At 37.8% G+C, this 12769-nt stretch overlaps 1 pseudogene; it reads left to right on the top strand.

Annotated features, from left to right (window-relative positions):
• The first annotated feature begins 10645 nt into the window (after positions 1-10645).
• On the top strand, positions 10646-11578 carry LOC119810130 (annotated as a pseudogene).
• Positions 11579-12769: the final 1191 nt, after the last annotated feature.

A 12769-nucleotide genomic window follows, 5' to 3' on the forward strand; every position in this document is an offset into this window, starting at 1 on the left:
TTTTTCATTTCGTAAAGAAAGACAGCTGTTTGTTAATTTTCTGTCTTGAAACTTTATTGACACTATTATCAGCTCTATGTGTTTCTTTGTGGGTTCATTAGGCAGTCTTATCTGTGAAGTATCATCTATGAACAGGTAGAGATGACTTCTTCATTTCTTGTTTACGTAACTTTTCCTTTTATTTCTTTCTTGCCTTACTGCTATTTTTTTCTCATTTTTTTATTAAAAATTTCCATCTCCTCCCCTCCTCCTCCCCCTTCCCTCCCCTCCCTCCCACCCATACCCCCACTCTTCCCTCTCCAAGCCAAAGAGCCATCAGGGTTCCCTTCACTATGTTAAGTCCAAGGTCCTCCCAACTCCCCCTAAGTCCAGGAAGGTGAGCAACCAAACTGGCAAGGCTCACAGTGAGCCCGTCCATGCTGTAGAGATCAAGCTCATTGCCGTTGTCCTTGGTTTCTCAGTCCTCCTCCACCGTCAGCCACATTCAGAGAGTCCGGTTTGGTCCCCTGTTCCATCAGTCCCATTCCAACTGGACTTGGTGGTCTCCCGTTAGATCTGTCCCACCATCTCAATGGGTGAACGCACCCGTCATGGTTCTGACTTCCTTGCTCATGATCTCCCTCCTTTTGCTCCTCATCAGGACCTTGAGAGCTCAGTCCGGTGCTCCTATGTGGTGCTCTGTCATTTTCTCCATCCATTGCCAGGTGAAAGTTATATGGTGATGTGCAAGATATTCATGAGTATGGCAATAGGATCTGGACATTTCTGGCACCCTCTCCTCAGCTGCCCTAGGAACTAGCTGGGGGCGTCTTCCTGGACACCTGGGAACCCCTCTAGAGTCAAGTCTCTGCAAACCCTAGAATGGCTCCCTTAACTAAGATATACAGTTCCTTGTTCCCATATCCACCCTTCCTATATCCCAACCATCCTATTACCCCAAGCTCTTCCCATCCTCCACTTCACACTTTTCTCTCCCCATCCCCTCATCCCCCCATACCATCCCACCCCCAAGTTCCCATTTTTTGTCCGGCAATCTTGTCTACTTCCAATATCCAGGAGGATAACTATGTTTTTCTATGGATTCACCTTCTTGTTTAGCTTCTCTAGGATTTTTTACATTACAGGCTCGATGTCCTTTATTTATGGCTAGAAACAAATTATGAGTGAGTACATCCCATGTTCATCTTTTTGGGCCTGGGTTACCTCACTCAGGATGGTGTTTTCTATTTCCATCTATTTCCATGCAAAATTCAAGATGTCATTGTTTTTTACCGCCGAGTAGTACTCTAATATGTATATATTCCACACTTTCTTCATCCATTCTTCCACTGAAGGGGAAAAAATGGAGAAAGCACACATTGGAGACTTAACAGCACACCTGAAAGCTCTAGAAAAGAAAGAAGCAGACTCACCTAGGAGGGGTAGAAGACTGGAAATTATCAAACTGAGGGCAGAAATCAACAAAATAGAAACACAGAAAACAATCCAAAGAATCAATGAAACAAAAAGCTGGTTCTTGGAGAAAATCAACAAGATTGACAAACCCCTAGCCAAACTAATCAAACGGCAGAGAGAGAACACGCAAATTAATAAGATCAGAAATGAAAAGGGGGACATAATCACAGACGCAGAGGAAATTCAGAGAATCATTAGATCTTACTACAAAAGCCTGTATGCCGCAAAATTGGAAAATGTAAAAGAAATAGACACTTTTTTAGATAAGTACCATATACCAAAGTTAAACTAGGACCAGGTGAACAATCTAAATAGTCCTGTTAGTCATGAAGAAATAGAAACTGTTATCAGAAACCTCCCTACCAAAAAAAGCCCAGGACCAGATGGTTTCAATGCAGAATTCTACCAGAACTTCCAAGAAGACCTAATACCTATACTCCTTAAGGTATTTCATAATATAGAAACAGAACAGTCATTGCCAAATTCCTTTTATGAAGCTACAATTACCCTGATACCTAAACCACACAAAGACTCAACCAAGAAAGAGAATTACAGGCCAATCTCACTCATGAACATCGATGCAAAAATTCTCAACAAAATACTGGCAAACAGAATCCAAGAACACATTAGAAAAATTATCCACTATGATCAAGTAGGCTTCATCCCAGAGATGCAGGTCTGGTTCAACATATGAAAATCTTACTGCTATTTTTAAAACTTTAAGAATTATATTAAACAGTAACCAAGAGTAGGCACGCTTATCTCATTGATGAACTGAGTGAGAATGCTTTAAATTTTTCTCCATTTAGGATGTTGTTGGCTATATACTAATTATATATAGATGTTATTATGTTGAGGCATAGTTAATCCACCCTTTTTTCATGGTTTCTTCTCTCTTTTATTACATACCCTCCCTCTACTTCTCCTAGCTCCCACACACTTACCCTCTACCACAGTGCTGCCACTGTCTATTTCCTCTTCAGAAAAGATTAGGCCTCCAAGATGCTACACAGAAATATAACAAGATCTAATATGACAAGGCAAAAGGCCCTTATAATGAAGTTGAACAATGTGACCCAGAGTGGGAAAAGAGTATCAAAAGCAGGAAAAAGTGTGAGAGAAATCCTGCTCACATTGTTAAGAGTCCCACAGAAATATCAAAAACATCCTTAACATATAGGCATTGGATCTGGTTCATTCCTGAAGTTTTTGCCACTTTAGACTCTGTGAACCCATGAGAGCCATGCTTTGTTGATTCAGTGGGCCATGTTCTCTTGGTGTCCTCCATTCCCTCTGACTATTATAGTCTTTTCTACACATCATCTATTGGGTTCCTGGATCTCCAAGGGCAGCAACCCAATGGAGACCTCCAATTTAGATTCTCTAGATAAGGTCTGACTGTGGGTCTCTTCTGCACATGTCCTTATCTTCTTTCTGAGGAAGCCACTCTGGATGACTACTAGACAAGACACCAATCTATGTATAATGCAGAATATTATTAGACATCATTTCATTGATTTTTCCCCAGCCATGGTGGGTACTATCCTAAGTCTCTGGACTATCCAGTCTATCGTCCCTGACTATCTAAGCAGTGGAGCATTGGCTCCCTCTTGATGCCTGGGTCTCAAGTTAAAACAAACATTGGACACACACAAATTTGTGTGACCATTGACCCAAGACAGCATGCATAAAGACAAATTGTAGGTGAGGGGGTTTGTGACTGGATTATTGTTTAGGTTTCTCTTTCTATAGCCAGCAAAGTATTTTCTTATGCCAAAGAGAATAGAAAGTAGGAGGTGAAGGCCTCTACCCTGTACCAGCTGAAGCTCTCTGTGTTCAGTGAGATGTATTGAAGTTTTCCTTATCAATGGGGCCCCAATGTCAGTTTTCAAAAAACCTTGTTTCCTAGCATCAGTCTTGATAGTTTATGGATCTCTACAGGATCTCCTTGATGAACATTTATATGGATTTTTGCATCTACATTCAAACTATGTTGAGTACATCATTTTTATTTGTTGTTATAATTTTATTTTTCTGAATAATTCTGGCATTGCATAACAGTAACAACAGCATTACCCAAATTTTTCCATAAAATTGTACAGAAAGAAATGATACATGTATATTGCTGAAGGCTTTGCTTCTTAATTATTGTTTCTTCTAAAAGTTCTGGGCTCTTTTGTTTCCTGTTCATTTTATTTCTATATTCTGTTAATTGTCCTTTAAATTTCTTCAGTCAACCGTATGCTACACAGGATCATGTTGTTCAATGACTCAATAATTATTAAATGTCTGTAAGTTGATGTTTTTCTTTCTAGGTGTTTTTTTTTTCTTTTTGACATGGTGCTCTATAAAGGCATCTTTTTAGGTCATTGTCAAATTTTTTTAAGACATTTTATCTTTCATAATATAAAATTTATTTAGGTTAATATCTCATTGTTTTTTGACAAGAACATGCTGTTTGATGCAACATTCTGCTATTCCACTGTAATGATTTCTAATTTTATTCTATTTCATGATCCTCCCATTCTTAGAAGTGTTTTACTAATGATTCTATTATTTTATTTGTTTTACTATCTCCTCTCAGTTTAGACTTTTAAATATTTGCTTTATATTTAAATCTACTACCATTGTTTTGTTATATATGTATAATTTTATAACTTCTTTTTATGTTGTTTTTCGAGACAGAGTTTCTAGGTAGCTTTGGACCCTGTCCTGGAACTAGCTCTTGTAGACCAGGATGGCCTTGATCTCACAGAAGTTCGCCTGCCTCTGCCTCCCAAGTGCTGGGATTAAATGTACACTCCACCACTACCTGGCATAGTTTTATAAATTCTTAATTGATAATGTTGTCACTTTCTGATTTCTCAGACCTTCAATTCAGAGTCTTTCATTTAACGTCTACTTAGTGAACTGTACATATCGTGTTTACGATCCATTTATTTTTACTTTTATTCTCTATGTGTCCTTAAAATTGAAGTGCATCCCTTTTACACAGAATATAAAATATCTTAGTGATGGTATTTGAATCTAACCTTTTTTGAGGCATCAATGGCTCTTATTATTATTTTACTTAAAGGTGGAGTATATGACTAATATTAATATTTAACTGCGTCAGTTATTTTGTTTCATATATTCTGATATCTTTCACTGTTGATTTTCTGCTGTTATGTAGTTTGAAACTCTTGTCTCAATAAACTATTTATCTTTTCTTGTATTACAGTGAGGTTTAATAATCTATCATAGAAGAGTCTGTTTCAATAATGAAAATCTTAGTTTTGACTTCATTTAATCTGAGAACTATTGTGGCACTTAAGTGTAAGCCAAAGTATGTTCTTTGAAGAAGTTCATTAAATGATTTAATTACACTTTAAAACTTTACAAATGGTTCATAAAGCCACTGACACTTGATGTGGTGTGCCAGATGCTGAAATACGATAGACTTTAAAATGGCCAAATCCACATGGTGAACAATTGAAAAAAAATTGTGCACTGTTTTGTGTTGAGTGCACAGATCATTACATAAGTGCTTATGAATAACAGAATGGCCAATATCCAACTTGCATTCTTTCTCTTTTGTTTTTTCAGTCTTTGTATTTTTAAGTGTTACACTTTCATGTCAGGCTGTATGTGTTCTAGAAACAGACATATTCTTAGTCTATGTAAATACATTTTATTTGGAGTTTATCTATAATTGTATTTAGACCAAACATCTTCACAATCAACAGTCATGATCTATGACTCACCAAATGCAAATTACACAATGTCTGGACAGATATACTTTCGCAATTCCACTTATAATCTATAGACAACCACTGGAATCAACTTTTACTTTTAATTTAGTTTTTCTCACTTGAGTTTGGACTATATTTTACTAGAATCTGACCCAAGAATTAATGGCAGAGTCTTATGTGATTGGGATTAAAATGCCATTTGACATCATTACAGAAATTATTCCTAGCCTAGTGTAATTTTTAATAGATTTAACAGGATATGCTATGATATTGAAATATTATAAATGCCTATAAGTTGTTTTTGAGTAACTATGAACATTCAGATTTAGAAGCAAAAAATAAATTAAGGATGCAAGATATAGTGAAAACATGCAAATCCCACTTCATTTGATACTAAAATTCTATTACCAGATATATGTCCAAAATAATCTCAACAAAAACATAATACAAGGCTATACTCTATTTCAGAAAATTATGCATAGGCATAATAAGGAAAAACTGAAGTTTGGACATTTTTAGCATGTATTCTAGATCCAGTAAATTCAGTAACAGCAATACCCTAGTCTATACATGGAATTTAAATTCACTTTCTGTTTATTTTATTTTTAATATATGAAGTTTAATATGGAAAAAATCCTTTCATATATACATGATCACTGGTACTTACATGTGATATTTTATTATTTTTAGTTTGCAAGACTTTACTTTTTCCACTTTCCTTTTCCATTCCTAAAAGAATCACCACAAATATCTGATGAAGGGTATAATTTATTTATCTTCCCTGTTTTATGATTAGTAGATCCTAGGTAGAGATATGGTAACTGAATCTCCACATCTGTTGTATTAAGGATACAAATTCAGAGTCTTTACCTCTCTAACTTCTGTAATTATTTAAGAAAAATATAGAGGGGTTCCCAGGTATCCAGGGAGATGCCCCCAGCTAGTTCCTTGGGCAGCTGAAGAAAGGGAGCTAGAAAAGGCCAGATCCTATAGTCATACTGATGAATATCTTGCATTTCACCATAGAACCTTCATCTGGCGATGGATGGAGATAAAGACAGAGCCACACATTGGTACACCGGACTGAGCACCAAAGGTCCAAAGGAGGAGCAGAAGGAGGGAGAACATGAGCAAGGAAGTCACGACTGCAAGGTGTGCTACCACCCACCGAGATGGTGGGGCTGATCTAATCAGAGCTCACCAAGGCCAGCTGGACTGGGACTGAAAAAGCACTGGATAAAACCAGACTCCCTGAACACGGCGGACAATGGGGCTGCTGAGAAGCCAAGGACAATGGCACTGGATTTTGATCCTACTACATATCCTGGCTTTGGGGGTGGGGGGGCTAGCCTGTTTGGACGCTCACCTTCCTAGACCTGGACGGAGGGGGGAGGAACTTGGACTTCCCACAGGGCAGGGAACCCTTACTGCTCTTCGGACTGGAGAGGGATGGGGAGTGGAGGGTTGAGGGGGAGGTAAATAGGAGGCAGAGAGGAGGCAGAAATTCTAAATAAATAAATAAATAAATAAATAAATAAAATAAAAAAGAAAAAAAAGAAAAATATAAAAGTACTTCCCTGAATTGTTAAATACTGTCTTTAATAGTAACAAAGTTTAATATTCAAATGCTAATTAACCCAATTAAAAAATGAGGCACTGAAGTGAACAGAGAATTCTCAACAGAAGAAGTTCAAATGGCCAAAAGACACTTAAGGGCATGCTCAACCACCTTAGCGACCAGGGAAATGCAAATCAAAGCAACTTTGAGATGCCATCTTACACCAGGCTAAAATCAAAAAAAACACTAATGATAGCCTATGCTGGAGAGGATGTGGAGTAAGGGATTCACTCATCCACTGTTGGTGCAAATGCAATCTTGTGCAACCACTTTGGAAATCAGTGTGGTGGTTTCTCAGGAAATTGAGGAACAACCTACCACAGGACCCAACAATACCACTCTTGGGAATATACTCAAGAGATGTCCAATCATACTACAAAAACATTTGTTCAACTATGTTCATAGCAGCATTCTTTGTAATAGCCAGAACCTGGAAACTACCTAGATGACCTCCAATGGAAGAATGGATAAAGAAAGTGTGGAATACATACGCATTAGAGTACTACTCAGTGGTAAAAAACAATGACATCTTGAACTTTGCATGCAAATGGATGGAAAGAAAACACTATTCTGAGTAAGGTAACCCAGATCCAAAAAGATGAATTTGGTATGTACTCACTCATAAGTGGATTCTAGACATAAATAAAGGTCAGTGAGCCTATAATTCCTGATCCTAGAGAAGCTAAATAAGAAGGTGAACCCCCCCCAAAAAAAATATAGCTATCCTCCTGGATATTGGAAGTAGACTAGATTGCCAGGCAAAAATTGGGATCTTGTGTTGGGGCAGCTGGCCCAATCCCTGCGTTCAGGGGCGTGGCTGCTCCAGCGGGGTAGCATTCCCCTTAAATAGGATGGGGCGCCGGAAGGAGCCCCGTTCTTTGCTCTCCCCCGCGTACCTTCTGCTCCGCTGGACCCTTGGTTCTGTAAGTTCCCTTATCTCCCCTTGTATTAAAACTGAGTAATTATAAAAGGACTATCGTGGTTATTTCCTAACCCCTCCGACCACTGGCAGCCGGCACAATCTTGGGGGTGGGGGTGGGCTGAGGGTAAGGGGAGATGGGGAGATGGGGAGAGAAAAGTGAGGAGGGGAGGATGGAGAGACCCTGAAGGAATGGGATGGTTGGGATGGAGGAATGGTGGATAGGGGAGCAGGGAAGAAGATATCTTAATAAAGGGAGCCATTTTAGGGTTAGCAAGAGACTTGACTCTAGAGGGGTTCCCAGGTATCCATGGAGATGTCCCCAGCTAGTTCCTTGGGCAGTTGAGGAGAGGGAGCCTGAAATGGCCCTATCCTATAGCCATACTGATGAATATCTTGCATATCACCCTAGAAGCTTCATATGGCAATGGATGGAGATAGAGACAGAGACCCACATTGGAGTGCTGGACTGAGCTCCCAAGGCCCAAATGAGGAGCTAAAGCAGGGAGAACATGAGCAAGGAAGTCAGGACTGAGAGGGGTGCACCCACCCACTTAGACGGTGGGGCTGATCTAATGGGAGCTCACTAAGGCCATCTCGACTGGGACTGAAAAAGAATGGGATCAAACCAGACTCTCTGAACGTGGGGGACAATGAGGGCTGACTGAGAAGCCAAGGGCAATGGCACTGGGTTTTTATCCTACTGCATGTACTGGCTTTGAGGGAGCCTAGTCTGTTTAGATGCTCACCTTCCTGGACCTGGATGGGGTGGGGAGGACCTTGGACTTCTCACAGGGCAGGGAACCCTGACTGCTCTTTGGACTAGAGAGGGAGAGGAGTTGGGGGAGGAGGAGGGAAATGGGAGGTGGGGAGGAGGTGGAAATTTTTAATAATAAAAAATAAAAAAAGAAAGAAATGTTAAAAGGGAATACATGCAACCTGCAGAAATTGATTTTAGGGGGCTGAGAAAGTAGTTCTATGTTTGAACTCTGGGAAAATAACAATGATGAATTAGTATCCATGTGCAGATCAGCAAATAAAAATAGTACAATTAAAATGATTTGAGAAAATTATAACTGAAGGATTAATATACCTCTTGAACAACTTTTATGAAACAATAAGAACACCATTCGGGTTGCTTCTCTGAAACTGTACTGTGTCTCCGTGGGATGAGAAAAGGAATAAAATCATTGATTTCTGTGAAGAAGCTGATTAGGAGAAGGGTGTTGAATTTTGGCTAAAGTATTGAGAATACATACTCCCCAAAGACCAGGACAGTCATTTGAATCTGTTGAATCTCCAAGGCACTAAGGATTCACATTGGTCTAGCATGTACAACCTATCACTTCAGTCCTTTTTTTATACCTGTCTTGAGTCCCTTCGAGGAACTGAAGGGATTTCCTTGTATTTTCTCAGTGCATTATGACATGAAACTCATAAGAATCTGGAGTTTCAAGTGGCAGGTGTGTTAAAAAAAAGTTTGTTTTCCTGTCATTATTTTACTGGATTAGGAAGTAGTATTACAACCTGTGGACAATAATTCAGCAAAGTGTCTGAAAAATGCATAGAAATAACTTTGGTTCAGCATTCTCATAGAATCAAAACAAACAAAGACTCAGGACCGGGTATTGACAAAAAGAAAAGTAATAATGACATTGAGTCCATATTTTTTCTCTTCTAAATAGGGTAAGTTTTAAAATCTATTCACAATAATATTTTACCTTTTATTCAATATATATGTTGAAATGTTATTAATGTGCAAAATAGTATGTATGTCATATAATTATTTGTGTTTTGACAAAGATGTGCATTGTTGAAATGACCCACTGTTGAAGTTAATTCATCTATGCCCTTTTAATGTTTTTGTGATTTGTAGAGATACATGTATGTATATGAGGATAATATAATGTAATTTAAAGCAAACATAAAGTACTTGTTTATCATTGCTGAACATTTGAAATTAAGAACCTATTTTCGTTTCATAATCAAGCATTCTTTAACTTTGTCACGCCTCACCTGTTTTACATTTCTATGAGTTCTAACAAGTAACCTATGTGAATATGAGCTTTGCAAATTTCAAATGCAAGGAAGATATTCAGGCATTCCTATGGAGTGGGTTCACACAGTAGATAATAGATTTAGATTGGTCCAAGAATCCATGTTGTACCCCTTTCTCTCTGCTTAGGAAATGCTTATGACTTAAGTGAACTCCAAAGAAAAAGAACAGAGAAGGATGAAATAACACTATTCAGAGAGCCAGTGGAAATGTAACTTGCAATGTCTTATTTAGCTTCCTACCTCTCCATAGCAGATCTAAAATTCCTCCAGAGCTTAAATGTTCCTGAGTATCTTAACTATTTTTAGATTCTAATAATTTTTGTCTGTGTGGATTTGCCTTCTGCAGAGAACACACTTTGTTGTGTCCTAGGTTGCTATACCTTTTCTCTATAACCCATATGGATTTGGAAGTAAAGGATGACAACAGAGGTCATCAAATTTATCCTGTTCCATTCTACTATACTTTTTCTCTTAATTTTCTAGTAATCATTTTATAACAAGAATACTTAATACAATTGTGCAGACTACTGTGATGTTGTGTGTGTGTGTGATTTGAGTGTATATTTGTCTGTAATTTTAGATGGGGATTTGCCACTATGTAACTCAGTAGAAAAGGCTGACCTTTTTATCAGGGAGTTTTAATTGCCTTTGTTTCCAAAATTCTAGATTTAAAAGCAAGCATTGTATTTATTTACTAGGGAAGAATGCCACTTTATATCATGATAACATCAAAGGCAGGTACACTGTTTTCAAGCAGGTCAGTGCATTCCCAGTACATTCTTCAAGATCAGCAGAGAGAGTTGTCAGTTGGGTTTTTCCTTTACTTTTCTCCTTTTATGTCTCCCCAGATTTTCTTAGAGAACAATGGCTGCGGCAAATGGCACTTTGGTGATGGGATTCATTCTCTTGGGGATAACTGAAGAGCCTGGTCTCCAAGTCCCCCTCTTCTTCATCTTTCTAGTAATATATATGGTAACTACATTAGGAAATTTGACTTTGATCCTTCTAATTGTGCTGAATTCTCACCTTCACACCCCCATGTACTTTTTCCTCTTTAACTTGTCCCTCATAGACCTTTGTTATTCTTCAGTGATCACACCCAAAATGCTGATGAACTTCTTACTGGCGAAAAATGTTATATCTTACACTGGGTGCATGACCCAGCTCTACATGTTTTGCTTTTTTGGAATTTCCGAATGTTACATGCTGACAGCAATGGCCTATAATCGTTATGTGGCTATCTGTAATCCACTCTTGTATAACAATGCTATGTCCCCTAAAGTATGCTTCTATCTTATGCTTGGTTCATATTTGATGGGCCTTTCTGGAGCCATGATCCACACTGGTTGCATGCTTCGACTGACCTTCTGTGATGGAAACACCATTAGCCATTATTTCTGTGACCTCCTCCCTTTGCTATAGCTCTCTTGTACAAGTACTTATGTCAATGAGATAGAACTGTTTATTGTAGTAGGAAAGGATATTGTTGTTCCAACCTCCATCATTCTTACTTCCTATGGCTTCATTCTTTGCACCATATTCCAGGTGAGGTCCACTGAGAGCAAGTACAAGGCATTCAGTACCTGCAGTTCCCATTTATTTGCTGTTTCTCTGTTTTTTGGATCAAGCACATTTATGTATCTTCAGCCCTCCTCACCTGGGTCTATGAATGAGGGGAAAATTTCTTCCATCTTTTATACTATCATGGTTACCATGATGAATCCCTTAATCTACAGCTTTAGAAACAGAGATGTTAAATCTGCTCTGAGAAGAACCCTGAGTAGGACAATATATTGATCAAAATTTGATATAACTTTTGTCTGTAGTTAAAAAAATTATCAGTGCCTAGGGATTTTTGAGTGCAGCCTTCTTGACACATTTATATCTCCCATGGTTCATAAGTGTGAAGTTACTTTGTTTGCATGCTCTTCATTTTTAAAATTTGCTTTATTTATTATCATTATAAACCTTATCCAGTAAAATAAAGAATACTCTTACATCTTTGAAAATAATGATATATTGAGAGAATGCATTTGGTGATCAAAAGTCATGTCTGCAACCTGAAAAGAAACATTAATCTTACATTGTGCCTGCGATTTTTACTTTTACACCTGGGCTTGAATATATCAGTCTTAAACTTTGATGATTTTACATAAAGCTATCAGTCCCTTGATTCTTGCAGGTACAAAGAGTATGTTATACATTCATTCCTCATCATCTGAAAAAATTTTAAAAAGGAATTGAGCTGATTTAGTTAGCAGCTTGATATCATATATTTAGAATATTTTTCAAAAGTAGATAGCCAAGTCTGGGGCAATTCTTAGGAAGTTCATGGTACTTTAATTTATTTTCATTGTATGAATGACAATATAGAAGATATGAAGAATATACAATTATACTGAAGTTGTCACATATGAGAGGTTTTTTTTAGAATTAGAATTTACATTTGACAAGCTTATAGGGAAATAGACCCAACCCACCTAATCAGGAATATTTAAGAGGTAGATACAGAATAATTAGGAGTTTCAGGCCACCCTTTGAATGCCTTTTAAACTGACACCTGTTCCTGTCACTTTGGCAATCAGAATAGTGAAAAAAACAAGTAAATATTTATTTATCTAGGAATCACTGGCTAGGAGAAAAGATCAGAGCACTAGGGACAATTTTTCTGCCAGGAGAGAAACTTTTCTCATGAAGAAAGATGAACAACTTTTAGATCATTTTGAAGGGAAGACTGATCTTCCAGGCAAGATTCAATGTTTAAAGAGTAAAGGATAGGACAACACCTTGACCAATCTGCTAAGTTATACATAGTTTTGCCTTTTATTTAAAACTTGCAATAAAGTCAGGTTTTCCTGAAAATGGACTTGGGAAGCAAGTGTCACTGAAATTTATTCTGTATTTGCTCCATTGGGAGATTTCTATAGTCTGCTTTTCACTATTAATTTGGCCTTTATTAGATTATTTTTAGATATTATTTTTAAATAT

This window comes from Arvicola amphibius, chromosome 3 (genome assembly GCF_903992535.2).
Source record: "Arvicola amphibius chromosome 3, mArvAmp1.2, whole genome shotgun sequence".
Classification (NCBI taxonomy): domain Eukaryota; kingdom Metazoa; phylum Chordata; class Mammalia; order Rodentia; family Cricetidae; genus Arvicola; species Arvicola amphibius.